The sequence below is a fragment of the Cherax quadricarinatus genome, chromosome 96 (assembly GCF_038502225.1).
Source record: "Cherax quadricarinatus isolate ZL_2023a chromosome 96, ASM3850222v1, whole genome shotgun sequence".
NCBI lineage: Eukaryota > Metazoa > Arthropoda > Malacostraca > Decapoda > Parastacidae > Cherax > Cherax quadricarinatus.
Window position 1 is genome coordinate 6,440,238 of NC_091387.1, and position 26,217 is coordinate 6,466,454.

A 26,217-nucleotide genomic window follows, 5' to 3' on the forward strand; every position below is an offset into this window, starting at 1 on the left:
GGAGGGGTAGGTGTCGTTTTAGGAAAGTATGGATGGAAGGGGTAAAAGAGGTTTTACGTGCAAGAGGCTTGGACATTGGACATGCAGCAGGCACATGTGACCATGTTAGATAGAAGTGAATGGAGATGAATGGTTTTTGGGACCTGACGAGTTATTGGAGTGTGAGCAGGGTAATATTTTGTAAAGGGATTCAGGGAAACCAGTTAGCCAGACCTGAGTACTGGAGGTAGAAGTACAATGCCTGCACTTTAAAAGGAGGGGGTTGGGATACTGACAGTTTGGAGTGACATCTAAACTGTCATATCTGAGTACCTCTGCAAAGACACTGATTATGTGTGAATGATGGTGAAAGAGTTGAATGATGGTGAAAGTGTTTCTTTTTTGGGTCACCTTGCTTCAGTGGGAGATGGCTGGCATGTTATAAAAATAAGTAAATAAAAATAATAATAACAATAATCTTTATTTCCACCAGTACACAATACAACTTATACAGACCATAGCTGACATCAGTGACATATTATATAGAAAGTTCCTGGTTATGTGAAGACACTCCCCACCTGGGGAGTCACCGCAAGAGAGAAGAAGTCACCTTCCAACCGGAGGGCCCCAAGAAAGAAGACAGAAGAAAGGAGGAGACGAACGACACCTCCCACCCGGGGGGCCACCGCCGGATTGCCATCTGGAGAAGACCCAGGCCGGAAGTACCGACAAACCAACATCAATCAATCAACCCTGGTTATTACCTGGAGTTTACCTGGAGAGAGTTCCGGGGGTCAACGCCCCCGCGGCCCGGTCTGTGACCAGGCCTCCTGGTGGATCAGAGCCTGATCAACCAGGCTATTACTGCTGGCTGCACGCAAACCAACGTATGAGCCACAGCCCGGCTGGTCAGGAACCGACTTTAGGTGCTTGTCCCGTGCCAGCTTGAAGACTGCCAGGGGTCTGTTGGTAATCCCCCTTATGTATGCTGGGAGGCAGTTGAACAGTCTCGGGCCCCTGACACTTATTGTATGGTCTCTTAACGTGCTAGTGACACCCCTGCTTTTCATGGGGGGGATGTTGCATCGTCTGCCAAGTCTTTTGCTTTCGTAGTGAGTGATTTTCGTGTGCAAGTTCGGTACTAGTCCCTCTAGGATTTTCCAGGTGTATATAATCATGTATCTCTCCCACCTGCATTCCAGCGAATACAGGTTTAGGAACCTCAAGCGCTCCCAGTAATTGAGGTGTTTTATCTCCGTTATACGCGCCGTGAAGGTTCTCTGTACATTTTCTAGGTCAGCAATTTCACCTGCCTTGAAAGGTGCTGTTAGTGTGCAGCAATATTCCAGCCTAGACAGAACAAGTGACCTGAAGAGTGTCATCATGGTTTGGCCTCCCTAGTTTTGAAGGTTCTCATTATCCATCCTGTCATTTTTCTAGCAGATGCAATTGATACAATGTTATGGTCCTTGAAGGTGAGATCCTCCGACATGATCACTCCCAGGTCTTTGACGTTGGTGTTTCGCTCTATTTTGTGGCCAGAATTTGTTTTGTACTCTGATGAAGATTTAATTTCCTCGTGTTTACCATATCTGAGTAATTGAAATTTCTCATCGTTGAACTTCATATTGTTTTCTGCAGCCAATTGAAAGGTTTGGTTGATGTCCGCCTGGAGCCTTGCAGTGTCTGCAATGGAAGACACTGTCATGCAGATTCGGGTGTCATCTGCAAAGGAAGACACGGTGCTGTGGCTGACATCCTTGTCTATGTCGGATATGAGGATGAGGAACAAGATGGGAGCGAGTACTGTGCCTTGTGGAACAGAGCTTTTCACCGTAGCTGCCTCGGACTTTACTCTGTTGACGACTACTCTCTGTGTTCTGTTAGTGAGGAAATTATAGATCCATCGACCGACTTTTCCTGTTATTCCTTTAGCACGCATTTTGTGCGCTATTACGCCATGGTCACACTTGTCGAAGGCTTTTGCAAAGTCTGTATATATTACATCTGCCTTCTTTTTGTCTTCTAGTGCATCTAGGACCTTGTCATAGTGATCCAATAGTTGAGACAGACAGGAGCGACCTGTTCGAAACCCATGTTGCCCTGGGTTGTGTAACTGATGGGTTTCTAGATGGGTGGTGATGTAGAGCATTTCTGGCAAATTAGGTAAATTTTGTCCCCAGGATGCCACCCACATCATTCCACTAACACCCAGGTACCTACTTACTGCTAGGTGAACAGTGACAGCAGGTGTAAGGTAACTAACACCCAGGTACCTACTTACTGATAGGTGATCAGTGATAGGAGGTGTAAGGTAACTAACACCCAGGTACCTACTTACTGCTAGGTGATCAGTGATAGCAGGTGTAAGGTAACTAACACCCAGGTACCTACTTACTGCTAGGTGAACAGTGATAGCAGGTGTAAGGTAACTAACACCCAGGTACCTACTTACTGCTAGGTGATCAGTGATAGCAGGTGTAAGGTAACTAACACCCAGGTACCTACTTACTGCTAGGTGAACAGTGATAGCAGGTGTAAGGTAACTAACACCCAGATACCTACTTACTGCTAGGTGAACACTGACAGCAGATGTAAGGTAACTAACACCCAGGTACCTACTTACTGCTAGGTGAACAGTGATAGCAGGTGTAAGGTAACTAACACCCAGGTACCTACTTACTGCTAGGTGAACACTGACAGCAGATGTAAGGTAACCAACACCCAGGTACCTATTACTGCTAGGTGAACAGTGACAGCAGGTGTAAGGCAACTAACACCCAGGTACCTACTTACTGCTAGGTGAACAGTGATAGCAGGTGTAAGGTAACTAACACCCAGGTACCTACTTACTGCTACGTGAACAGTGACAACAGAAGTAAGGTAACTAACACCCAGGTACCTACTTACTGCTGGGTGAACACTGACAGCAGGTGTAAGGTAACTAACACCCAGGTACCTACTTACTGCTAGGTGAACAGTGATAGCAGGTGTAAGGTAACTAACACCCAGGTACCTACTTACTGCTAGGTGAACACTGACAGCAGGTGTAAGGTAACTAACAACCAGGTACCTACTTACTGCTAGGTGAACAGTGACAGCAGGTGTAAGGTAACTAACACCCAGGTACCTACTTACTGCTAGATGAACAGTGACAGCAGGTGTAAGGTAACTAACACCCAGGTACCTACTTACTGCTAGGTGAACACTGATAACAGGTGTAAGGTAACTAACACCCAGGTAACTACTTACTGCTAGGTGAACAGTGACAACAGGTGTAAGGTAACTAACACCCAGGTACCTACTTACTGCTAGGTGAACAGTGACAGCAGGTGTAAGGTAACTAACAACCAGGTACCTACTTACTGCTAGGTGAACAGTGACAGCAGGTGTAAGGTAACTAACACCCAGGTGCCTACTTACTGCTAGGTGAACAGTGACAACAGATGTAAGGTAACTAACACCCAGGTACCTACTTACTGCTAGGTGAACAGTGACAGCAGGTGTAAGGAAACTAACACCCAGGTGCCTACTTACTGCTAGGTGAAGAGTGACAGCAGGTGTAAGGTAACTAACACCCAGGTACCTACTTACTGCTAGGTGAACAGTGACAGCAGGTGTAAGGTAACTAACACCCAGGTGCCTACTTACTGCTAGGTGAACAGTGACAACAGATGTAAGGTAACTAACACCCAGGTACCTACTTACTGCTAGGTGAACAGTGTCAGCAGGTGTAAGGTAACTAACACCCAGGTGCCTACTTACTGCTAGGTGAACAGTGACAACAGATGTAAGGTAACTAACACCCAGGTACCTACTTACTGCTAGGTGAAGTGACAGCAGGTGTAAGGTAACTAACACCCAGGTACCTACTTACTGCTAGGTGAACACTGACAGCAGGTGTAAGGTAACTAACACCCAGGTACCTACTTACTGCTAGGTGAACAGTGACAGCAGGTGTAAGGTAACTAACACCCAGGTACCTACTTACTGCTAGGTGAACAGTGAGAGCAGGTGTAAGGTAACTAACACCCAGGTACCTACTTACTGCTAGGTGAAAAGTGACAGCAGGTGTAAGATAACTAACACCCAGGTACCTACTTACTGCTAGGTGAACAGTGACAGCAGGTGTAAGGTAACTAACACCCAGGTACCTACTTACTGCTAGGTGAACAGTGACAGCAGGTGTAAGGTAACTAACACCCAGGTACCTACTTACTGCTAGGTGAACAGTGACAGCAGGTGTAAGGTAACTAACACCCAGGTACCTACTTACTGCTAGGTGAACAGTGACAGCAGGTGTAAGGTAACTAACACCCAGGTACCCACTTACTGCTAGGTGAACACTGACAGCAGGTGTAAGGTAACTAACACCCAGGTACCCACTTACTGCTAGGTGAACAGTGACAGCAGGTGTAAGGTAACTAACACCCAGGTACCTACTTACTGCTAGGTGAACAGTGACAGCAGGTGTAAGGTAACTAACACCCAGGTACCTACTTACTGCTAGGTGAACAGTGATAGCAGGTGTAAGGTAACTAACACCCAGGTACCTACTTACTGCTAGGTGAACAGTGAAAGCAGGTGTAAGGTAACTAACACCCAGGTACCTACTTACTGCTAGGTGAACAGTGACAGCAGGTGTAAGGTAACTAACACCCAGGTACCTACTTACTGCTAGGTGAACAGTGACAGCAGGTGTAAGGTAACTAACACCCAAGTACCTACTTACTGCTAGGTGAACACTGACAGCAGGTGTAAGGTAACTAACACCCAGGTACCTACTTACTGCTAGGTGAACAGTGACAGCAGGTGTAAGGTAACTAACACCCAGGTACCTACTTACTGCTAGGTGAACAGTGAAAGGAGGTGTAAGGTAACTAACACCCAGGTACCTACTTACTGCTAGGTGAACAGTGACAGCAGGTGTAAGGTAACTAACACCCAGGTACCTACTTACTGCTAGGTGAACAGTGACAGGAGGTGTAAGGTAACTAACACCCAGGTACCTACTTACTGCTACGTGAACAGTGACAGGAGGTGTAAGGTAACTAACACCCAGGTACCTACTTACTGCTAGGTGAACAGTGACAGGAGGTGTAAGGTAACTAACACCCAGGTACCTACTTACTGCTAGGTGAACAGTGACAGGAGGTGTAAGGTAACTAACACCCAGGTACCTACTTACTGCTAGCTGAACAGTGACAGGAGGTGTAAGGTAACTACCACCCAGGTACCTACTTACTGCTAGCTGAACAGTGACAGCAGGTGTAAGGTAACTAACACCCAGGTACCTACTTACTGCTAGGTGAACAGTGACAGCAGGTGTAAGGTAACTAACACCCAGGTACCTACTTACTGCTAGGTGAGCAGTGACAGCAGGTGTAAGGTAACTAACACCCAGGTACCTACTTACTCCTAGGTGAACAGTGACAGCAGGTGTAAGGTAACTAACACCCAGGTACCTACTTACTGCTAGGTGAACAGTGATAGCAGGTGTAAGGTAACTAACTCCCAGGTACCTACTTACTGCTAGGTGAACAGTGACAGCAGGTGTAAGGTAACTAACACCCAGGTACCTACTTACTGCTAGGTGAACAGTGACAGCAGGTGTAAGGTAACTAACACCCAGGTACCTACTTACTGCTAGGTGAACAGTGACAACAGATGTAAGGTAACTAACACCCAGGTACCTACTTACTGCTAGGTGAACAGTGACAACAGATGTAAGGTAACTAACACCCAGGTACCTACTTACTGCTAGGTGAACAGTGACAACAGATGTAAGGTAACTAACACCCAGGTACCTACTTACTGCTAGGTGAACAGTGACAACAGATGTAAGGTAACTAACACCCAGGTACCTACTTACTGCTAGGTGAACAGTGACAGCAGGTGTAAGGTAACTAACACCCAGGTACCTACTTACTGCTAGGTGAACAGTGACAGCAGGTGTAAGGTAACTAACACCCAGGTACCTACTTACTGCTAGGTGAACAGTGACAGCAGATGTAAGGTAACTAACACCCAGGTACCTACTTACTGCTAGGTGAACAGTGATAGCAGGTGTAAGGTAACTAACACCCAGGTACCTACTTACTGCTAGGTGAACAGTGACAACAGGTGTAAGGTAACTAACACCCAGGTACCTACTTACTGCTAGGTGAACAGTGACAGCAGGTGTAAGGTAACTAACACCCAGGTACTTACTTACTGCTAGGTGAACAGTGACAACAGGTGTAAGGTAACTAACACCCAGGTACCTACTTACTGCTAGCTGAACAGTGACAGCAGGTGTAAGGTAACTAACACCCAGGTACCTACTTACTGCTAGGTGAACAGTGACAGCAGGTGTAAGGTAACTAACACCCAGGTACCTACTTACTGCTAGGTGAACAGTGACAGCAGGTGTAAGGTAACTAACACCCAGGTACCTACTTACTGCTAGGTGAACAGTGACAGGAGGTGTAAGGTAACTAACACCCAGGTACCTACTTACTGCTACGTGAACAGTGACAGGAGGTGTAAGGTAACTAACACCCAGGTACCTACTTACTGCTAGGTGAACAGTGACAACAGATGTAAGGTAACTAACACCCAGGTACCTACTTACTGCTAGGTGAACAGTGACAGCAGGTGTAAGGTAACTAACACCCAGGTACCTACTTACTGCTAGGTGAACAGTGACAGGAGGTGTAAGGTAACTAACACCCAGGTACCTACTTACTGCTACGTGAACAGTGACAGGAGGTGTAAGGTAACTAACACCCAGGTACCTACTTACTGCTAGGTGAACAGTGACAGGAGGTGTAAGGTAACTAACACCCAGGTACCTACTTACTGCCAGGTGAACAGTGACAGGAGGTGTAAGGTAACTAACACCCAGGTACCTACTTACTGCTAGGTGAACAGTGACAGCAGGTGTAAGGTAACTAACACCCAGGTACCTACTTACTGCTAGGTGAACAGTGACAGCAGGTGTAAGGTAACTAACACCCAGGTACCCACTTACTGCTAGGTGAACACTGACAGCAGGTGTAAGGTAACTAACACCCAGGTACCCACTTACTGCTAGGTGAACAGTGACAGGAGGTGTAAGGTAACTAACACCCAGGTACCTACTTACTGCTAGGTGAACAGTGACAGCAGGTGTAAGGTAACTAACACCCAGGTACCTACTTACTGCTAGGTGAACAGTGATAGCAGGTGTAAGGTAACTAACACCCAGGTACCTACTTACTGCTAGGTGAACAGTGACAGCAGGTGTAAGGTAACTAACACCCAGGTACCTACTTACTGCTAGGTGAACAGTGACAGCAGGTGTAAGGTAACTAACACCCAGGTACCTACTTACTGCTAGGTGAACAGTGACAGCAGGTGTAAGGTAACTAACACCCAGGTACCTACTTACTGCTAGGTGAACACTGACAGCAGGTGTAAGGTAACTAACACCCAGGTACCTACTTACTGCTAGCTGAACAGTGACAGCAGGTGTAAGGTAACTAACACCCAGGTACCTACTTACTGCTAGGTGAACAGTGAAAGGAGGTGTAAGGTAACTAACACCCAGGTACCTACTTACTGCTAGGTGAACAGTGACAGGAGGTGTAAGTCATCTTACACCTACTTACTGCTAGGTGAACAGTGACAGGAGGTGTAAGTCATCTTACACCTACTTACTGCTAGGTGAACAGTGACAGGAGGTGTAAGGTAACTAACACCCAGGTACCTACTTACTGCTAGGTGAACAGTGACAGGAGGTGTAAGGTAACTAACACCCAGGTACCTACTTACTGCTAGGTGAACAGTGACAGGAGGTGTAAGGTAACTAACACCCAGGTACCTACTTACTGCTAGGTGAACAGTGACAGGAGGTGTAAGGTAACTAACACCCAGGTACCTACTTACTGCTAGCTGAACAGTGACAGGAGGTGTAAGGTAACTAACACCCAGGTACCTACTTACTGCTAGCTGAACAGTGACAGGAGGTGTAAGGTAACTAACACCCAGGTACCTACTTACTGCTAGGTGAACAGTGACAGCAGGTGTAAGGTAACTAACACCCAGGTACCTACTTACTGCTAGGTGAGCAGTGACAGCAGGTGTAAGGTAACTAACACCCAGGTACCTACTTACTCCTAGGTGAACAGTGACAGCAGGTGTAAGGTAACTAACACCCAGGTACCTACTTACTGCTAGGTGAACAGTGACAACAGATGTAAGGTAACTAACACCCAGGTACCTACTTACTGCTAGGTGAACAGTGACAACAGATGTAAGGTAACTAACACCCAGGTACCTACTTACTGCTAGGTGAACAGTGACAACAGATGTAAGGTAACTAACACCCAGGTACCTACTTACTGCTAGGTGAACAGTGACAGCAGGTGTAAGGTAACTAACACCCAGGTACCTACTTACTGCTAGGTGAACAGTGACAGCAGGTGTAAGGTAACTAACACCCAGGTACCTACTTACTGCTAGGTGAACAGTGACAGCAGATGTAAGGTAACTAACACCCAGGTACCTACTTACTGCTAGGTGAACAGTGATAGCAGGTGTAAGGTAACTAACACCCAGGTACCTACTTACTGCTTGTTGAACAGTGACAACAGGTGTAAGGTAACTAACACCCAGGTACCTACTTACTGCTAGGTGAACAGTGACAGCAGGTGTAAGGTAACTAACACCCAGGTACCTACTTACTGCTAGGTGAACAGTGACAACAGGTGTAAGGTAACTAACACCCAGGTACCTACTTACTGCTAGGTGAACAGTGACAGCAGGTGTAAGGTAACTAACACCCAGGTACCTACTTACTGCTAGGTGAACAGTGACAGCAGGTGTAAGGTAACTAACACCCAGGTACCTACTTACTGCTAGGTGAACAGTGACAACAGATGTAAGGTAACTAACACCCAGGTACCTACTTACTGCTAGGTGAACAGTGACAGCAGGTGTAAGGTAACTAACACCCAGGTACCTACTTACTGCTAGGTGAACAGTGACAGGAGGTGTAAGGTAACTAACACCCAGGTACCTACTTACTGCTACGTGAACAGTGACAGGAGGTGTAAGGTAACTAACACCCAGGTACCTACTTACTGCTAGGTGAACAGTGACAACAGATGTAAGGTAACTAACACCCAGGTACCTACTTACTGCTAGGTGAACAGTGACAGCAGGTGTAAGGTAACTAACACCCAGGTACCTACTTACTGCTAGGTGAACAGTGACAGGAGGTGTAAGGTAACTAACACCCAGGTACCTACTTACTGCTACGTGAACAGTGACAGGTGGTGTAAGGTAACTAACACCCAGGTACCTACTTACTGCTAGGTGAACAGTGACAGGAGGTGTAAGGTAACTAACACCCAGGTACCTACTTACTGCTAGGTGAACAGTGACAGGAGGTGTAAGGTAACTAACACCCAGGTACCTACTTACTGCTAGCTGAACAGTGACAGCAGGTGTAAGGTAACTAACACCCAGGTACCTACTTACTGCTAGCTGAACAGTGACAGCAGGTGTAAGGTAACTAACACCCAGGTACCTACTTACTGCTAGCTGAACAGTGACAACAGGTGTAAGGTAACTAACACCCAGGTACCTACTTACTGCTAGGTGAACAGTGACAGCAGGTGTAAGGTAACTAACACCCAGGTACCTACTTACTGCTAGGTGAACAGTGACAGCAGGTGTAAGGTAACTAACACCCAGGTACCTACTTACTGCTAGGTGAACAGTGACAACAGATGTAAGGTAACTAACACCCAGGTACCTACTTACTGCTAGGTGAACAGTGACAGCAGGTGTAAGGTAACTAACACCCAGGTACCTACTTACTGCTAGGTGAACAGTGACAGGAGGTGTAAGGTAACTAACACCCAGGTACCTACTTACTGCTACGTGAACAGTGACAGGAGGTGTAAGGTAACTAACACCCAGGTACCTACTTACTGCTAGGTGAACAGTGACAACAGATGTAAGGTAACTAACACCCAGGTACCTACTTACTGCTAGGTGCCCAGTGGTAGGAAGTGTAAGGTAACTAACACCCAGGTACCTACTTACTGCTAGGTGCCCAGTGGTAGGAAGTGTAAGGTAACTAACACCCAGGTACCTACTTACTGCTAGGTGAACACTGACAGCAGGTGTAAGGTAACTATCACCCAGGTACCTACTTACTGCTGGGTGAACAGTGACAGGAGGTGTAAGGTAACTAACACCCAGGTACCTACTTACTGCTAGGTGAACAGTGACAGGAGGTGTAAGGTAACTAACACCCAGGTACCTACTTACTGCTAGCTGAACAGTGACAGCAGGTGTAAGGTAACTAACACCCAGGTACCTACTTACTGCTAGCTGAACAGTGACAGCAGGTGTAAGGTAACTAACACCCAGGTACCTACTTACTGCTAGGTGAACAGTGACAGGAGGTGTAAGGTAACTAACACCCAGGTACCTACTTACTGCTAGGTGAACAGTGACAGGAGGTGTAAGGTAACTAACACCCAGGTACCTACTTACTGCTACGTGAACAGTGACAGGAGGTGTAAGGTAACTAACACCCAGGTACCTACTTACTGCTAGGTGAACAGTGACAGGAGGTGTAAGGTAAATAACACCCAGGTACCTACTTACTGCTAGCTGAATAGTGACAGCAGGTGTAAGGTAACTAACACCCAGGTACCTACTTACTGCTAGCTGAACAGTGACAGCAGGTGTAAGGTAACTAACACCCAGGTACCTACTTACTGCTAGGTGAACAGTGACAACAGATGTAAGGTAACTAACACCCAGGTACCTACTTACTGCTAGGTGAACAGTGACAGCAGGTGTAAGGTAACTAACACCCAGGTACCTACTTACTGCTAGGTGAACAGTGACAGGAGGTGTAAGGTAACTAACACCCAGGTACCTACTTACTGCTACGTGAACAGTGACAGGAGGTGTAAGGTAACTAACACCCAGGTACCTACTTACTGCTAGGTGAACAGTGACAGGAGGTGTAAGGTAACTAACACCCAGGTACCTACTTACTGCTAGGTGAACAGTGACAGGAGGTGTAAGGTAACTAACACCCAGGTACCTACTTACTGCTAGCTGAACAGTGACAGGAGGTGTAAGGTAACTAACACCCAGGTACCTACTTACTGCTAGCTGAACAGTGACAGCAGGTGTAAGGTAATTAACACCCAGGTACCTACTTACTGCTAGCTGAACAGTGACAGCAGGTGTAAGGTAACTAACACCCAGGTACCTACTTACTGCTAGCTGAACAGTGACAGCAGGTGTAAGGTAACTAACACCCAGGTACCTACTTACTGCTAGCTGAACAGTGACAACAGGTGTAAGGTAACTAACACCCAGGTACCTACTTACTGCTAGGTGAACAGTGACAGCAGGTGTAAGGTAACTAACACCCAGGTACCTACTTACTGCTAGGTGAACAGTGACAGGAGGTGTAAGGTAACTAACACCCAGGTACCTACTTACTGCTACGTGAACAGTGACAGGAGGTGTAAGGTAACTAACACCCAGGTACCTACTTACTGCTACGTGAACAGTGACAGGAGGTGTAAGGTAACTAACACCCAGGTACCTACTTACTGCTAGGTGAACAGTGACAGGAGGTGTAAGGTAACTAACACCCAGGTACCTACTTACTGCTAGGTGAACAGTGACAGGAGGTGTAAGGTAACTAACACCCAGGTACCTACTTACTGCTAGCTGAACAGTGACAGGAGGTGTAAGGTAACTAACACCCAGGTACCTACTTACTGCTAGCTGAACAGTGACAGCAGGTGTAAGGTAACTAACACCCAGGTACCTACTTACTGCTAGCTGAACAGTGACAGCAGGTGTAAGGTAACTAACACCCAGGTACCTACTTACTGCTAGCTGAACAGTGACAACAGGTGTAACAGAAACAAAACAAAACACAAACAATGTTACAATGTTACAAGTTTACAATGTTACAATGTTACAATGTTACAAGGTTACAATGTTACAATGTTACAAGTTTACAATGTTACAATGTTACAATGTTACAAGGTTACAATGTTACAATGTTACAATGTTACAATGTTACAAGGTTACAATGTTACAATGTTACAAGTTTACAAGTTTACAAGGTTACAATGTTAAAAGTTTACAATGTTACAATGTTACCATGTTACAAGGTTACAATGTCACAATGTTACAAGGTTACAATGTTACAATGTTACAATGTTACAAGGTTACAATGTTACAATGTTACAATGTTACAAGGTTACAATGTTACAATGTTACAATGTTACAATGTTACAAGGTTACAATGTTACAAGGTTACAAGGTTACAATGTTACAATGTTACAAGTTTACAATGTTACAATGTTACAATGTTACAAGGTTACAATGTTACAATGTTACAAGGTTACAATGTTACAATGTTACAAGGTTACAATGTTACAATGTTACAATGTTACAATGTTACAAGGTTACAATGTTACATTGTTACAAGGTTACAAGGTTACAAGGTTACAAGGTTACAAGGTTACAATGTTACAATGTTACAAGGTTACAAGGTTACAATGTTACAATGTTACAAGGTTACAAGGTTACAATGTTACAATGTTACAATGTTACAATGTTACAAGGTTACAATGTTACAATGTTACAATGTTACAATATTACAATGTTACAAGGTTACAATGTTACAATATTACAATGTTACAAGGTTACAATGTTACAATGTTACAATGTTACAATGTTACAATATTACAATGTTACAATGTTACAATATTACAATGTTACAATGTTACAATGTTACAATGTTACAATGTTACAATATTACAACGTTACAAGGTTACAATGTTACAATGTTACAATGTTACAATATTACAATATTACAATGTTACAATATTACAATGTTACAATGTTACAATGTTACAAGGTTACAATGTTACAATATTACAATGTTACAAGGTTACAATGTTACAATGTTACAATGTTACAATATTACAATGTTACAATGTTACAATATTACAATGTTACAATGTTACAATGTTACAAGGTTACAATGTTACAATATTACAATGTTACAAGGTTACAATGTTACAATGTTACAATATTACAATGTTACAATGTTACAATGTTACAATGTTACAATATTACAATGTTACAATGTTAAAATGTTACAAGGTTACAATGTTACAATATTACAATGTTACAAGGTTACAATGTTACAATGTTACAATGTTACAATATTACAATGTTACAATGTTACAATATTACAATGTTACAATGTTACAATGTTACAAGGTTACAATGTTACAATATTACAATGTTACAAGGTTACAATGTTACAATGTTACAATGTTACAATGTTACAATATTACAATGTTACAATGTTACAATGTTACAATGTTACAATGTTACAATGTTACAATGTTACAATGTTACAAGGTTACAATGTTACAATATTACAATGTTACAAGGTTACAATGTTACAATGTTACAATGTTACAATGTTACAAGGTTACAATATTACAATGTTACAAGGTTACAATGTTACAATGTTACAATGTTACAATATTACAATATTACAATGTTACAATGTTACAATGTTACAATCTTACAATGTTACAATGTTACAAGGTTACAATGTTACAATGTTACAATGTTACAATGTTACAATGTTACAAGGTTACAAGGTTACAATGTTACAAGGTTACAATATTACAATGTTACAATGTTACAAGGTTACAATGTTACAATGTTACAAGGTTACAAGGTTACAATGTTACAAGGTTACAAGGTTACAAGGTTACAATGTTACAAGGTTACAATGTTACAATGTTACAATGTGTTACATATAATCTGATTGGTACAAAGAAAGCCACCATCATGCCCGGGCATTTCGGGCAGACTTAACCTAATACAGTGGACCCCCAACTAACGATATTATTTCAATCCAGAAGTCTGTTCGGGTGCCGTTATTGACCGAATTTGTTCCCATAAGAGATATTGTGAAGTAGATTAGTCCGTTTCAGACTCCCAAAAATACACCTACAAAAGCACTTACAAAAATACACTTACATAAATGGTCGAGTTGGGAACTGATCGTTAGTCGGGTTCCACTGTACTTAAAGACTACTTAAGTCTAGACAAGTAAATATAAAATATTCTATATTTTAGTCTATTATTAATATTCTATATTTTAGTCTATTATTAATATTCTATACAGTGGACCCCTGGTTAACGATATTTTTTCACTCCAGAAGTATGTTCAGGTGCCAGTACTGACTGAATTTGTTCCCATAAGGAATATTGTGAAGTAGATTAGTCCATTTCAGACCCCCAAACATACATGTACAAACGCACTTACATAAATACACTTACATAATTGGTCGCATTCGGAGGTGATCGTTATGCGGGGGTCCACTGTATTTTAGTCTATTATTAATATTCTATATTTTAGTTTATTATTAATATGAGGTAGTACAATTCATGATACAAAAATACATTTTTAGGTATACAAATAAGGGGTAATAAAATATTTGGGAGAAATGTTTGGGCATGGTTATATTGAGAGATGAGATGATTTCTAAGTATAGTCCTAAACTGATTTGTGGGCAGGGGACCTTTTGCTGGTTCAGGCAAAGAGTTCCAGACCTTTGGGCCCTTTATGTGCACAGGATTTTTGCATAGTGTGCAATGGACATGAGAGATGTCAAAAAGCGTTTTGTGCCTTGTGGTATGCCTGTGTGTTCTGTTGTAGCTGTCTAGGAGAAGTTTGAGCACAGGTTTTATATTGGACTTTAATGTTCTGTATATATAGTAGGCACAATAAGTGTGTATACAGTGGACCCCTGGTTAAAGATATTTTTTCATTCCAGAAGTATGTTCAGGTGCCAGTACTGACCGAATTTGTTCCCATAAGGAATATTGTGAAGTAGATTAGTCCATTTCAGACCCCCAAACATACACATACAAATGCACTTACATAAATACACTTACATAATAAGTTATTATTATTATTATAATCAAAAAGAAGCGCTAAGCCACAAGGGCTATACAGCGCTGCAGGGTAGGGAAGGAAGCAAGGGAATTGGATGGCAGAAGGGAGGGGGGATGATCAGCAGGTTACAGAAAACAGCGGGGCAGGGGATAGTACGGGGGTAGAGGGTAGCAAGAGATACAAGTAGAAAGGGCTGAAAGTATCAGAATTTGTGAAGTAAGTCAGTCGTTGTCAAAAAGTCAATGAGAGAGTCCGGATGAAAGGTGGGTCCATCAGCGAGAAGGGAAGGTAAAGAGAGAGCAGCGGGGCGAAGACGACGACAGAGGTAAATTCTGCGTGCTCGTTGATAAAGTGGGCAGTCCAACAGAATGTGGCTGACTGATAATGGAGCTTGGCAATTCTCACAGAGAGGAGCAAGACGCCTCTCCATGAGATATCCATGAGTAAGACGAGTATGGCCAATGCGAAGACGGGAGAGAGTAGTCTCCCAACCTCGACACTGGTGATAAGAAGACGGCCAGTAACCTATACTCGGTTTAATAGACTGAAGTTTGTTGCCGAGCATAGTAGACCAACGTTGTTGCCAACGGGTGTGAAGGTGGGAAGATATTACAGCAAAATAGTCCGTACATGGAATACCTCTATAAGAAACTGGTAGGTCATGTACTGCTGACCGCGCAGCAGTGTCTGCCTGTTCATTGCCCTGTACGTCAACATGACCAGGGACCCAACAAAAAACAATATCTTTATGCTTAGTAAAGATGCGGCGTAGCCAAAGTTGGATACGGAGGACTAAGGGGTGAGGTGTATCAAATTTTTGTATAGCCTGTAAAGCACTAAGGGAGTCTGAGACAACCACAAATGATGACACAGGCATAGATGCAATACGGATAAGTGCTGTAAGGATGGCATATAATTCAGCAGTAAAAATACTAGCTGAAGATAGTAAATGCCCTTGTACGACGCTGTCCGGAAACACTGCTGCGAATCCTACGCCGTCAGAAGACTTAGAGCCATCTGTGTACACAGCAATGGCATGAGAATGAGAGTGAAAGTGGTCAAGAAAAAGAGAGCGGGAAGCGACCGTAGACAGTTGGGCTTTCGAGCAAGGGAGGGAGAAAGAACAGACTCGAACAGCTGGAACTTCCCAGGGGGGTAGGGAAAAGTGAGATGCTACATGTACATAGAAAGGTGGTAGTTGAAGAGAAGACAAGAGCGAATGAAGGCGAAGAGAGAAGGGACGGAGTAAGCAGGGGCGGCGAACAAATAAAGAATGTCTACTAATATCAGTGACCATTCTATAAATGGAAGGATTGCGGAGATCATGAGAGCGTACATAGTAGCGCAGGCAATGGGCATCACGGCGATCGGACAAGGATGGAACGTTCGCTTCTGCATAGAGGCTTTCGACAGGGGAAGAGCGAAAAGCACCAAGGCATAAACGTAATCCTTGGTGATGAATGGGGTTAAGGCTAGAGAGAGTAGCAGGAGATGCCGCTGAATAGATCTGGTCACCATAATCAAGTTTCGATAAAATAAGGGTGGAATGTAGGTGAAGGAGGGTTCGACGATCAGCTCCCCACGAAAGATGAGCAAGGGTTTTAAGAAGGTTCAGCCGGCTGTGACAAGTTGCCTTCAGAGAGGTAATGTGAGGTTTCCAGGATAACCTACGATCAAAGAGGAGGCCCAGAAACTTGACTGTATCACGTTCAGGGATACGTGAGCCATAGAGGTACAAAGGATGATCAGAGATGACAGAGCGTCTAGTGAAAGTGATTTGGTGGGTTTTAGTGCTGGAAAATTTAAACCCATGTGTGGTGGCCCAATTGGAAACACGGTCGACTGCATGCTGGAGAGAAACTGTAAGGAGGTGACAGTCAGCGCCTGCACAGGCAATAGCGAAGTCATCAACATAGAGTGATGACCAAATATTTGATGGAAGACTAGAGGCCAAATCATTAATAGCAAGGAGAAAAAGTGTTGTGCTCAGAACACATCCCTGGGGGACACCTTCAGCTTGGACAAAGTCCGGGGAGAGCACATTATTAACCCGAACACGGAAATGCCTGTCAGTTAAAAAGTTCTTAAGGAAGGATGGTAGATTGCCTCGAAGGCCTAAGGAGTGGACTTGGGCTAAAATATTATACCTCCAAGTTGTGTCATATGCCTTCTCAAGGTCAAAAAATATGGCAATAACTGAGTGGTTATTCGCAAAGGCATTACGAACATACGTATCCAAGCGCAGTAAGGGGTCTATGGTAGAACGTCCCTTACGAAAGCCATATTGACGAGTGGAGAGACTGTTGTGTGTCTCTAAATACCACACTAAACGTCTATTTACTAGACGTTCCATTACTTTGCAAACTGCACTGGTAAGAGCAATGGGACGATAGTGGGAGGTTTCATGTCCCGTAGTGCCTGGTTTGCGGAAAGGGAGAACAATGGCGGATTTCCACAGCTGTGGAAGAACTCCTTGTGACCAAATAAGATTGTAAAGGCGTAATAGGACTGCAAGGGCTGACTGATGTAAATGTTGTAGCATACGAATATGAATGTCGTCGGGCCCAGCTGCCGATGATCGACAAGCTGAGAGTGTTGCCTCCAGTTCTTGAAGTGTAAAAGGCACATTATACTGTTCTTCTCTGAGAGAAGAAAAGTCCAAGGGTGCTAACTCTCTGGCAGACTTTGAGGAAAGAAATGAGGGGCATAGATGGAGTCCCTGAGAAATACGGACCAGATGATTGCCAATTTCATTGGCAACATCTAGTGGGTTTGCTATATCAACACCGGCAACTCGCAGAACAGGAGCCGGGTCAGGAGAATATTTACCACTCAGTTTTCGTACTTTTTTCCAGACTGCACTCATAGAGGAAGCAGAGGTGATGGTGGAGACATAATCTCGCCAGCAAGTGCGTTTAGCGTCACGGATGACACGGCGAGCGATCGCACGCTTCTGTTTAAAATCAAGGAGTCGCTCTGTGGTTCTATTGTACCGGTACCTGCCCCATGCAGCGCGTTTCAAACGTACTGCACGAGCACAAGCAGGAGACCACCAAGGCACGCATTTCTGAGAATGCCTGCCCGAAGTTTGGGGTATAGAATGAGAAGCTGCGGTGAAAACGGAGGACGAGAAGAGGTGTAAAAGCTCATCGATGGAGGACGAAGAAGGAACCTCTTTAAAAACAGTCAGGTGTGAGTAAAGGTTCCAATTTGCCCGATTAAATTGCCAGCGTGGGGTGCGAAGAGGTGGCGAATATGAAGGGGAAGAAAGAATGATTGGGAAATGATCACTGTCATGTAAGTCCGGGAGAACAGACCAAGTAAAGTCTAATGCGGCGGAGGAAGAGCAAACTGAGAGATCGATGCAAGAGAGAGTATGAGTCCGAGGATCAAAATGGGTGTGAGTACCTGTATTTAAAACATGGAGGGGGTGGGTGGCAAGAAAAGCCTCTAACTGAATTCCACGGGAATCACAGTGAGACCCTCCCCAGAGGAAATGGTGGGCATTAAAATCACCAAGTAACAGAATCGGTGGCGGTAATGACGAAACAAGGAAGGCAAAATCCGGAATAGATAATGCCCGAGAAGGAGAGAGATATAAAGAACAGAGCGTATACCACCTATGTAAGTGGATACGGGCTGCTGTGTAATGCAGCGAAGTATGAATAAATAGCTGATGGTACGGAATATCAGTGCGGAGAAGAAGGGCACTTTCATTAAAGGTCCCATCAGGAAAAGGATCTGAAGAATACAATAAATTATAGCCTGAGATGTGAGAAATAACAGCAGAGTGTAATTTTGGTTCCTGTAAGCAAACACCAACAGGGGCAAACTGGGAGAGTAACATCTGAAGCTCACCCCGATTACCCCTGAGGCCGCGTATATTCCACTGTAAAAAGGCCATGATTGGCAATGATAAAGATACTTGAAATCCGCAGGTAAGGGTTCCTACGGACTAGAAGGGTTAGAAAAGTCCACATGCGGAGGCAGTGGAAAATGTTCAAGCAGCGAAGGAACGGTGCGCTGTGAAGAAAGGAGTTGCGCAGATGGAGCAGAGGAGAGAGAAAGAGCGGAAGGTGGATCAGTGTCCATTGACGGTTTGGTCTCTGCAATATATTCAGAGATTGCTTCAAGTGTTTCGGAATTCAGAGATGTCGTATGGGAGACAATATTGGGAATGGTGGGGGGAGGATGAGTAAAGATTGGAACTGTATTGGACTGTACCAAGGTAGGGGGGGGCGAAAGGGTGGAGGGAACTGTAGAAGCGTGGCAGGGGACAGAAGAGACAGGAACCTGGGAGGTGGCAGAAGAGGAAGAAACTTGGGAGGGAACAGGGGAGGAAGGTACATTACGAGGAGGAGGGTGAACCTCTGCACTTGTAACTGAGCCAGTGAGAGGGGAAGAACTAGGGACAGAGACAGGGAGGGTAAAATGAGGAGGTGGAAGATGGGTAGGAGGTGTTACCGGACCTTTTTTTGACTTTTGAGAAGTAGAGGGACGATTGGGAAGAGGTGTCGTACGAGGTCTCGTCGATACTGAGGCTTGTAAGAGAGAACTCGAAGAAGCGAGATTAGACTGAGGCGTTGAAGTAGGGACGTCTGAGCCGAGGACAGCAAAAGGATTAGATACAGGAGTGATTATGGGAGAGGTAACCACAGAGGTGGGTGTAGAAGATGGGATACCAGAAGTGGGGGGACGTTTTGAAACACGGGAATAAGAAACACGTGGGAGTCTCCCTTGGAGGCGGAGATGAGAAACTGCCATGGCATAAGGGAGACCTTCTGTCTCTTTGAGGTAACGGATTTCCCGCTCGTTTAAATAGACCTGACAACGGCGAGAGTACGAAGGGTGAGCCTCATGACAGTTAAGGCAAGAGGGAGATCGATTGCAAGACGTATTAGAATGGTCATCGGCACCACAGACTGGGCATTCGGCGATAGATCTGCAATATTTCGCTGGATGGCCAAATCGCCAGCAATTTCTACACTGTTGTGGTGTAGGGATCACCTTTCGAACTTGTAACCGATGTCCTGCTATATAAACGGAGGATGGGAGTTCTCGGCTGTCAAAAGTTAAACGAGCCACATTGCTAGGGTATCGTCTCCGCCCACGGGCAGGAAGAACGTAAGTGTCTACCTTGAGGATTGGGAGATCTTGGAGTTCCAGCTGTTCTAGAATGTCGGTGCCACATGTCTGGAAATTTTGTTGAACTATGGTATGGGGCAGAATAACGGTACCACTACAAGAATTGAGGGAATGATGTTTTTCAAGGGTGACAGGAACAGTATCTATATGGGAAAGACGAGAGAGCTCACGAGCCTGGGTAGCATTCTGTACGGTAATGATGCGCGTACCGCTCTTAAGAGCATGAAAAGAAATATCTTTACCAACATGGCGTAGGAGTGCCTTGCCAATACTATGGTCAGAAAGATAGGCAGTAGAGGAAGTTGGTCGTAAAGTGAAGAATTTAGTCCACTGTTCAGTCTGAAACTGAGCGTGGAAAGGTAGTGAAGGACGTGTCGATCGTTTCTGAGAAGAACGAGAAGGTGAAGGTGGAGAAGTATCATCAGCAGGTAATTGTCGTTGACGTTTAGGCGTGGGACCAGAGTTGGTCCGACGTGGAACGGGTCGGCGATTTGAAAATTGCCGCACCGTAGAGGGAGAGGCCGGAAGCATAGTCAGAGGAGAGCGAAGGTCTGATAAATCGAAGGAGTCAGTCGAGGCCTCAGTACCTGAAGCGGGTGAGGAAACAGCACCGGCAATAGGTACAGAGGCATGAGGAATGTCTGAAGAGTGGTCCAAAGACGAGGCGGGGTCAGAACGGGGTGCGGTATCAAGAAGGGGCCCGGGGGTACCAGGTTCATGGACTAGGGCTGCCATGGTTAGGTTACTTCTTTCTTTTTGTTTTTAAGAAAAAAAAAGAAAGAAGAAAAGAAAATAAAAATAAAAAAAAGAAAAAAAAAGGGGGGACCGGGGAGGGATAGTTCCTAGGAGGAATGAAAGGGCCAGAAATCTCCCTCCGCGCCCAAGAGGACTCGACACCGCTAGTAGTGCAGATGCAGCATGGAACCCGTGCCATACCCTACCCTTCATGCCAGTAAACCAGCAATCTGGGATAGCAACCTCACATCTGCCGAGCTACCTCGGTGGACAAAAGAGAGGGCGGCCGGACATCCGCCACAAAGCATACCTCCTTCAGCCACCACCCCCGGAATCCGAAAGGTGGCTTCCAGAGATACACCCGTCGCCCAAAAGACACCCAAAGCTACTCCGGGATACCGGAGAGGGATCGGGACATCCCTAGGCAATCCAGATTCCACGGCAAACTACGCCACCGCCAAGAAACCTCAACGGAATGGGATGGACCCCGGTGTCCTTTCCCCTACCTAGGAACTAGCGCGCCTGTGGGAGAAATCACGAAGGCTAAAAAGAGGAAGGGCAAAAGGGAGGGGTGAGGAGGAGGAGGAGGAATGGAAAAAGGGGAGGATGGGGAGGATGGGATAGGGGAGGGGAGAATGGGGGGTAATTAGGTTCGGTCTGAGGAAGAAGACCGACAGGGCTAATTCCTCAGACCAAGAGCCTCTTCACCACGCCAAGGAGCCCCCCTTGAAGAGGAGTATTTGGGTATTTACCAATGAGGTAGTCTTGTGGCTGAGTATTTGCATTTGGGATTTTGCTTGCTAGTTTTGATCTTACAGTAGAAAAGAAGATATTAAGTTCATTGGCAGTGTCTATAGGCTGTATGTGTGGTTCATCTAGTGTTGCTAAGTTAATCTCTCTGTTTCTAGACAGTTTTCTTGAGCCCAAAATTTCAGAGAGGGTTTTCCAGGTCTTTTTCATATCCCTTTTATTTCATTAAATCTATTTGCATAATAAACCATACCACGGGCGGGATTTGAACCCGCGGTCAGAGAGTCTCAAAACTCCAGACCTCCCGCCCGTGGTATGGTTTGTTTGCAATCGTGTCATTACGATTTCGTGAGTCATATTTGCATAATACATTTGTTTGGACTTCAGTATTAGATTAGTTAGTATTGACGTGTATTGTTTTGTTAGCTCTTTGGTTATTAGGCCGTCTGAATTATTTTTCATATAATGTTTTTTATCAATGGATTTAAGGATACTATTTGTAAACCAGGGGCTTAGTCTCTTTGCTGAGATCTTTGTTTTCATTGGACAATGTCTATTATAATTCTTCCTCCATAAGCCATGCGTGTTGTAAGAGGCGACTAAAATGCCGGGAGCAAGGGGGTAGTAACCCCTTCTCCCGTATAAATTACTAAATTTAAGAAAAACTTTCATTTTTCTTTTTGGGCCACCCTGCATTGGTGGGATACGGCCGGTGTGTTGAAAGAAAGAAATGTCTATTATAGAGGATCTGGGTTTTATGTAGAAATATTTCGACACATTCATCAATATCGTGGCTGTCTGCTAACTCAGCCAGCCAGTCAGTGTTACGTAAAGCATTAACAAAATTATTTACTGATAGCTCATCATGTAGTTGAAAAGAGATCTTAGTCGTGTCCTGATGTAGTCTACCTAAATTAGTTATGAGAAAGTTGGGTAGTGGTCTGTGATTATCCCTGCTTTAAGTGGGGATAGAGTAAGAGTCCAGATATGATCAAGTAATGAGGCACTTGTCTCTGACTTTTGTTGGTTTAGTTATAGATGGTAGTAGCAAACAGTTGTTTATAGTGTTTGTTAAATCAGCTATTTGGATAAGGTTTATATTAACCCTTTCAGGGTCCGTCCCGTAGATCTACGGCTTTATGTTCAGGGTCCAAACCGTAGATCTACGCCATGAGCTCAGCTCACTCTGATAAACTGTGAGTGGTACATTTGGGCCTAGATATGAGAGAATACATCTATGTGGTATGTGTGCACCACATAAAACAGATCCTGCAGCACACTGTGTATAATGAGAGAAAAAAAATGAAATCATGATTTTTCGATTAAAACAGCAACTTTGCAGTGTTTTTTCGTATGTTTTTTATAGTTGTATTTGCGATTTCTTGGTCTCATTTGATAGAATGGAAGACATATTACAGAAATAGAGATGATTTTGATTGGTTTTAGCACTGGAAATGGCTTGAAACTGAGCTCAAAGTAGCAGAAATGTTAAATTTTTGCCGATATTCAAGAGTAAACAAACGACCTCACACGTCTAATACACGTCAGCTGGTGGGTCTAATATACATTCACAAATATGGTGATGATATTTATACAATTATTACAGTATTGCATAACAGTAAATCTTCTATTTTTTGGTGTGAATAAAAATTCATTATGTGAATAAAAAATCAAAATGGAATTTATTTGTAAAGCCTCAAAACATAACTAATGAACAGAGGAAATGGTAGTTTAGTGCCAGGAATGCCTACATTGTTCATTCTGGACCCTATTTTGAAATTGGAATATTTTGAACTTTGTGTTAAATTGGCCAAATTAACAATTTCCGATCACTTTATTTTGTAGTTGAAACAGTTGACTTGGCGATTTCTTGTGCTCAATCGATAGAATAGAAGTAATACTAGTGAAATAGCTAAGAATTTGGTTGATTGGAATAATGTAATTGGCCTAAAATGGGAGTCAAAGTCGGCAAAATCGCCGATTCGTAAATATCGCTGACACATCAAAATTCGCGAGAGCATAATTTCGTCAATTTTCCACCAAATTTCGTACTTTTTGTTTTATTACCTTCACAAAAAGATTCTCTACGATTTCATAAGAAAAAATAACAAATTTTTTTTTTGAAAATTCTTGGACACTGGTGCGTGACTCCAGATTTGGGCCTTGGACCCTGAAAGGGTTAAACTTGCCAGCAAGTAACAGGTGGTGTTTATTCATCTCTGAGTCAGTTATTGTGTTTCTTAACCCTTTGACTGTTTTGGTCGTACATATACGTCTTACGAGCCACCGTTTTTGACGTATATACGTATACTCATAAATTCTAGCGGCTTCAAATCAAGCAGGAGAAAGCTGGTAGGCCCACGTGTGACAGAATGGGTCTGTGTGGTCGGTGTGCACCATATAAAAAAATCCTGGAGCACGCAGTGCATAATGAGAAAAAAAAACTCTGACCGCTTTTTTTAATTAAAATGCCAACTTTGTGGTCTATTTTCGTATAGTATTTATGGTTGTATTCTCGTTTTCTTGGTCTCAATTGATAGAATGGAAAACATATTATAGAAATAGAGGTGATTTTGATTGGTTTTACTATGAAAAGAACCTTGAAATGGAGCTCAAAGTAGGGGAAATGTTTGATTTTTGCCGATGTTCAAACGTAAACAAATGATGTCATTTTCCAATAAATGACCAACTAGCCATTCTAATATGCAGTCATGAATGGGTTGATGTTATTTATACAATTATTACAATATTGCAGTAGTCTGCATAACAGTAAATCTTCTATTTTTTGTTTGAATAAAAATTCAAAATAGAAAGCATGAGTAATATCAGAGGGGCCTGGAGACATGACTGATGAACAAAGAAAATGTTATTTTAGAGCCAGGAATGTCTGCATTGTTCATTCTGGACCCTATTTTGAAATTGTCATATTTTTTAATTTTCATGAAATTGGCCAAATTGCAAATTCCTGACCATGTTATTGGGTAGTTGAAATTGGTAAATGGGCAGTTTCTTGTACTCAATCGATAGAAAAAATGGAGTTCTAAAGAAATAGCTATGAGTTTGGTCGACTGGAACAATGGAATTAGCTGAAAATAGGGCTCAAAGTGGGCGAAATCGCCGATTCATAAATATCGTCAAGGAAGCTAAATTTGTGAGAGAGTAATTCTGTCAGTTTTCCATCAAATTTTGTTCTTTTGGTGTCATTACAATCGGGAAAAGATTCTCTATCATTTCATAAGAAAAAATAATTTTTTTTTTTCAGAAATTTTTTGACACCAGGAGACACCTCAGGATTTGAGGTTGCAACAGTCACTAAATGTATAAGTATTAGTGTGAGGTAATCTGTAGACTGCTCCAACTGTTATGGATGAAAATTTGGCAGATATATATATTCATCATATTCATCCCTGGTGCAAGTAGATTTATTACATTTTAGTTCATTAGAGTAGTTCCTCCTGGTTGATCAGTTGTGAATGGCTGTGTAACCAGGTAAGACATAGATGTCTGTTAAATCATGTTTGAGACAGGTTTCAGTGTGAATGATAAAGGATATGTTAACATTTAGAGAATTAAGAAGCATAAGGAGGTCAACATAGTGTTTACTCAATAATCTGATATTGTAATTGATTACTGCGGGCATGCATGAGCGTGTTTGATAGGAGTGAATGGAGACAAATGGTTTTTAATACTTGACGTGCTGTTGGAGTGTGAGCAAAGTAACATTTATGAAGGGATTCAGGGAAACCGGCAGGCCGGACTTTAGTCCTGGAGATGGGAAGTACAGTGCCTGCACTCTGAAGGAGGGGTGTTAATGTTGCAGTTTAAAAACTGTAGTAGTGTAAAGCACCCTTCTGGCAAGACAGTGATGGAGTGAATGATGGTGAAAGTTTTTCTTTTTTGGGCCACCCTGCCTTGGTGGGAATTAGCCAGTGTGTTAATAAAATAAAATGTTCTTGTTATCAATGAGTACAGCTTTAGCATGACTGGCAGTGTAGCAATGGCAATTATTGTTGGGTACACAAATGACCCGCACATAGAAGAGAGGAGCCTACGACGACGTTTCGGTCCGACTTGGACCACTTACAAAGTCACACTAATGAAAAGGAGAGCAGGATGGGTATATATAGGCAGGAGGTGGTAGTATTTGATTGGCTCCTCCTCCTCTTATTACCTCCCCACTACTACCTTCCTCCTCCAGTACTACCACCACTACCACCTCCTGGAGAGCAGGATGGGTATATATATACTCATCCTGCTCTCCTTTTTGTTAGTGTGACTTTGTAAATGGTCCAACTCGGACCGAAATGTCATCGTAAGCTCCTCTCTTCTATGTGCGGGTTATTTGTGTATTGTTCCAGTCACGGTATTGTGCCTTTTTTTGTTAATTATTGTTAGGATTATTTGTGATGTTTAACAAGAGGTTAACATCAGGATCGCCATTTACATTTATAACAGTAATGGAGAATGTAGCTATGAATCAAATAAAAAGTAAATAAGGGATAAACTGTAAAAAATAATAAATTGAAAAGCAATTACTAATAACTAACACCCAGGTATCTACTTACTGCTAAAATAATAAATTGAAAAGCAATTACTAATAACTA

The 26,217-nt window shown here is 43.4% G+C and overlaps 1 protein-coding gene across 7 annotated transcripts in view; it reads right to left on the reverse strand.

The window, feature by feature from the left end:
* The window catches only part of LOC128701757 (tetratricopeptide repeat protein 7B-like), a 207,695-nt gene that overhangs the window by 85,573 nt on the left and 95,905 nt on the right, over positions 1-26,217 (reverse strand). The gene's annotated exons all lie outside the window — the stretch shown is intronic.